This window comes from Lissotriton helveticus, chromosome 12, assembly GCF_964261635.1.
Source record: "Lissotriton helveticus chromosome 12, aLisHel1.1, whole genome shotgun sequence".
In the NCBI taxonomy this organism is placed as follows: Eukaryota; Metazoa; Chordata; class Amphibia; order Caudata; family Salamandridae; genus Lissotriton; species Lissotriton helveticus.
Window position 1 is genome coordinate 136897437 of NC_136073.1, and position 5558 is coordinate 136902994.

The following is a 5558-nucleotide window of genomic DNA, read 5'->3' on the forward strand; positions in this document are numbered from 1 at the left end:
AGCGAGAGCGGTAGTAGGCCTTCCAAGATTCTGTCCTACCTCCAGTACCATACGGGCGCTGCATTGGCTCCCGGTGGCCCAGCGGATCCAGTTTAAGGTCCTCTGCGTCGCCTATAAAATCTTGAAGGGGTCCCCGGCAATGATCCTTACGACCCTCCTGGCCAATTACATCCCAGCCCGACCCTTAAGGTCGGCAGACCTCGAATTGGCCGTTGTGCCGCGCTTCAAGCGAAGTAGGGCTGGTGGACGCTCATTTCGAGTGCGTGCAGCTGCTCTGTGGAACTCCTTACCCCCGGCAATTCGCGCTATGAGCGATTTGCTTTCCTTTCGTCGCGCTGTGAAAACGTTTTTATTTCCTTAGTTGTATGCTTGTGCTTTTATGGTTTAGTTTAGTTTAGTTGTGTTGTGTAGCTGCCTTGTCGGGCGCCAGGACGCTCCTTAGCTGGAGCATCTGTGCGCCAAATAAAAATCACATAACATAACATGCTAACAAACTTAAGGCAAACTGGATAAGCGACATAGCTTGCTCACCAGCAATCAACAAAAAAGGAGGGGTGATAACCATTATAAGCAAGAAAGGGAAATTCAAGACTCTGGGCAGTACAGCAGACACGGAAGGCAGGAGACTAGTCACAAGCATCAAAAGAGGAGAGGAAGTAATGCACATAGCTAACATCTATGGGCCGAATGCCTAAAAAAAAAAGTTCTGGGAGGAGGTAGAGAGCGAGCTCAGCAGGATACCACTGGGAGAACTGGTGATAATGGCAGGGGACATGAACGAGGCGATGGATAATGCCACAGACAGGCACCCGCACAGGCCGAGCCATGCCACACAAGAACAGAACATACTCAAAAACCTCTGCACCAAGCTCGCACTAGCGGACCCATGGAGACTACAACACCCCAGCGCCAGGGAATACTCATTCTATTCAGCACCACACAACTCATACAGCAGAATAGACTACATCCTCATGTCAAGCTCACACACACACTTGACGGACAGAACGGAAATAGGGTCGATAACAGTTTCAGACCATGCCCACATCTCCCTCTCCATTAGCGGGAAACACAATGAGCTACCGAGCAGGGGGTGGCGCCTCAATAGCGATATACTTGAGGATCCCGCCAACACCGGGGAGATTGAGGAGGCGATCAAAGAATATCTCTTATTTAATGACACAAAAGACACAGAGGAGGGGACACTGTGGGACGCGCTCAAAGCCACAATAAGGGGGAAACTTATAAGTATTAAGGCAAGAATGAACAAAAAAAGGAACAAACACATTAAAGAACTGGAAGAACAGATAAAGGAACTAGAGAACAACCACATCGCAAACATACTAGACAGGAATACACTCACGGCACTAACAAAGAAAAAGTATGAACTCAACAGACTATTAAGCGAGAGAGCAACGACATGGATAAACAAATACAAATCCATAAACTTATGCTCAGCAAACAAAGCAGGAAGGGCACTTGCAGGGTACCTAAAAGCCAAACAGAGACAACACTCGGTCGCAGCGATCACCGACACAGACAACATAACGCACACAGGGAACAAACAAATCCTCTAAACCTTCAGGAGGTTTTACAAAGACCTATACACCGCAGACACAGCACTAAAAGCGGATGGAGGGGCGAACCTTCTCGAGAAACTTGACCTACCCAAACTAAGCCGCGAACAAAGTGAGGCGCTAGACAAAACATAACAAAAGTAGAGGTAGGGAGGGCCATAGACACACTTAAACCCAACAAAGCCCCGGGGCCGGACGGATTTACAGTGACCTTTTACAAAAAGTTCCAAACACAGCTTAAGGACATATTAGTGAGAGTATTCCAGACGTGTGCAGAGAAAGGAAGCATGACAGACTCAATGGCAGAGGCAAACATTATTGTCATCCCCAAAGAAGGGAAGGACCTACAATTCCCACAAAACTATAGGCCAATATCCTTAATAAACGTAGACTGTAAAATCTACGCTAAAGTAATGGCAGCCAGAATAAACACATACCTACCCACCCTCATACACAAAACACAAGTTGGATACCTGAGAAATAGGCTCTCACAGGATAACACAAGACTGCTCTGCCACCTAATAAACCGCACGGCAAACAGCACAGAGAAGGCAGTAATGATCGCACTAGACGCAGAAAAAGCCTTCGACAGAGTCTCATGGCCATTCCTAAACGAATGCATGCGCAAATTCGGATTTGGAGATAGATACAGAGGAATGATAATGTCCCTATACAAAAACCCCCGAGCTCGAGTGGTAGTGAACGCAGCAACATCAGAAACCTTCACCCTAAGTAGAGGGACAAGACAAGGCTGCCCCCTGTCGCCAGGACTATTCCTGCTGGCAATAGAACCCCTTCTCCACATGATCAGAACTAACACGCAGATCGCAGGTGTGGAAGTGGAGGGTCAAGCCTTCAAACTCGCGGCCTATGTGGATGACATCCTGATCACCACAAGCAACCCACGGGAGTCAATCGAGGCACTGGTACAAACAATAGAGGAATATGCACACATCTCAGGGTATAAACTCAACAGGGATAAATCAGAATGCAAACCAATGAACTGCCACACCACCAGAGCAGTACTAGGCAAGTCAGGCCTGGCGTGGCAAACGAAACCCCTAAAATATCTGGGACTCCTCTTTGGGAAGGACCTTAGATCAACACTAGAGCACAACGAGGAAGCAATGCTGAAAAAGATCAAAACGAAGCTAGACACATGGGGACCCAAATTCGTCAGCTGGTGGGGCAGAGTAGAGACAGTTAAGATGATGATCACCCCAATGCTCAACTACTTGCTGTCCATGCTACCGCTATCACTAACGACAGACTTCCACAAACAAATCGACAAAGCCATTAACTTGTTCCTATGGGGGGGTAAAAAACCTAGAATAAGTCTAGCAAAGCTAAGGCTGAAAAAAGAGCAGGGGGGACTGAACCTCACAAACTATAAGGCCTTCCAGACGGCATGCCTTGCCAAACAAGGGCTACACTGGTTAGCACCAACACCAGAATATATGCCAGTATGGCTGGAGCTAGAAAGGAGCATTTTAGGAGGAGCAGATCCAATCATGGCCCTCACGGCAAACAGACACCCAGAAGCCAAAAACTCAATAATACGGAACACAAAAATAGCACTACTGAGATTAGATAAAGAGCTAGAAGTAAGCATCAGAGGCACCAAATGGGAGTCATTATGGTACAACTCCAAAATCACATACAAAGGGAAAACGCTAGACAGCAAAGAATGGCTCATCAGGGGTATAACAACACCGGCACAACTAGAGGCAGGGGACAACCCACTCACCTACAAAATGATCCAACAAACAACTGGCCTACCAGACAAGGAATTCTACAAGTTCCTAAGAATCAAAGCAGCCATCACCAAAGCGAACCTCTCCAAACACAAACCAACCATCATACAATACGCACAGAGCCTTAACACAACAGGTCACCAAACAGCGCAGATCTACAAAATAATCATACCAGGCACCACCACACTTAATGACAAAACAATAGCCTTCTGGGAAGAGACCATCCACAGACGGCTAAGTGAAGAAGAGAAGGCCAGACTATGGACATCTGCGTCCAAAAACAAGATCACACCACAGCTAGCACAAACAAAATACTGGATACTACACAGACTACACTGGACACCGGCGAAACTAGAGAGAGTGGGGGCTACCGACAACAGCGAGTGCTGGAACTGCCACAAAGCAAGGGGAGACCTAGCCCACATGATATACGACTGCCCCAAAGTCAGAGCGTTCTGGAGCAAAGTATATAACCTAATAGACTCGATCACGGGCTGCCAGATACAACGAGGGCTAGCAGGGATAATCACCGGATTCCTAGAGCCACAACTCCAATCCAAAGAAATACGAGATTTGGTAGACATGCTCCTGGCGGCAGCTGTTAAAAATATTCTGGGGTACTGGAAGAACTCCAGCAAAGCCACTTTCAAGCGCTGGTTCAACTGGGTAACATTCGTTCGAGCGGCAGACAACATAACCGCCAAACACAAGACGGCGAACCACACAGCCAAAGACGACATGTGGACAGCCCTAGACGAGTATCTGACGCAATAATCCCCCCCCCCACAACAACCCCCCCCTCTCTTTTCTTCTTTCTTTCTCTCTCTCTTTGCTACCACTGAGCAGCATACATGTAAAGCAGCCCAAGAAAGTCAACTGTATACAATGTACATGTGAAACTTATTCAATTCAATAAAAAAAAATTTTAATAAATAAATAAATAAATAACAGCGCACTTTAGCAACAGTATTTGCACATGACTGTAACAGATGAGGTTAGTAAAGAAAATCTTCGTCCCTGGGTGGGCTTGAACCACCAACCTTTCGGTTAACAGCCGAACGCGCTAACCGATTGCGCCACAGAGACTGATGACTTCGCAGGGAGACTGATTCTCCCTGTGTGTCTTCTAGATATGTCTCACAGTTCTGTTCCACGGAAATTATCTGAGTAGATATATTAGTGGAGAGCTAGAATACCATGAGACGAGCGCAGAAGTCACATTTCTCTTCCATTCCCCGCGGTCGCTCCCCCCTCCCTCCTCTGCCTCGTTGCTGTGCTGTTCATTAGCTCCTTCTCACGCTTCTCGGCGTACCTTTCCCTCTCCCGGGGGCGTGGCTCCCACTGGTGCAGCAGGTGCAGTGGCACTAGGGCCAGAGAGCTGAGGGGACCACTGGAGCCTGATTACTGCTTCATTTCACAATTCAAACAGCACCAGGTGAGTATCTCCTTCCTTGCACTAGAACTAATGACGCACTGGTGACGTCACTGCATTCACTCTCTTATCAGCAGTCCAGGGGTTTAACTCGGGATTAGTTTTCTGCCAAAGTCTATTAGACGTTCAAAGAGCAGACGTGGAGAAGGAGCCCCGCAACAACGTCATACTCGAGAGAAAAACTCAAGAAATACAAGGGGGGGCCAATAGGCCCCCACGCAAGCATGGCGGGGCCCGGTCCCTCCCATAACCCGTCCCCTTCGGGGCCGCGTTCCCCGCCCCCCTCGCCCCGGAAGTACTGGTGTGCTTCCGGGGCGAGGGGGCGGGGTCGCGGCAGCGAAGGGGTTAAGAGCCTGGGGAGCGCGGGAAGCGGCCTCTTTGTGCCCGCGCTCCCCAGGCTCGCTCCTCGCCCCACCGTGGGGCCGTTTAATTTTCCTTTTAGTTTTTCTTTTAGGTTCTCTGCAGCAAAGAAGAACGCGACGGTGCGTTGGAGCAGCGAGAGCACGAGTCGTCGTGGTTTTGGTGCGGATCCCAGAGACCGGGCGAGTTGTTGCAGATCCCAGAGGCCGGGCGAGTTGTTGCAGATCCCAGAGGCCGGGCAATTCCAGCGAGAGAGCGCGACGCGTGATCAGAGCCTACGAAGGGACCCTGTGAGCTCAGCGAGGTCGGGGAAGGCAGAGTCGGACGCCTACGGGAGCGCGGCGCGTGAAGATTAGAGGTATTTTGCGGGGCGGGAGGGGCTCCGCAGCCACGAGAAGCGGGCTAACGGCGGTGAGCAGGGGACGGTAATTGTTGGCG

The 5558-nt window shown here is 49.5% G+C and overlaps 1 non-coding gene across 1 annotated transcript; it reads right to left on the reverse strand.

Moving 5' to 3' along the window:
- Positions 1–4340: 4340 nt before the first annotated feature.
- Positions 4341–4414, reverse strand: TRNAN-GUU (transfer RNA asparagine (anticodon GUU)). Its single transcript has one exon. It is a non-coding gene; the product is annotated as a tRNA-Asn (tRNA).
- Between the last annotated feature and the right edge of the window lie 1144 nt (positions 4415–5558).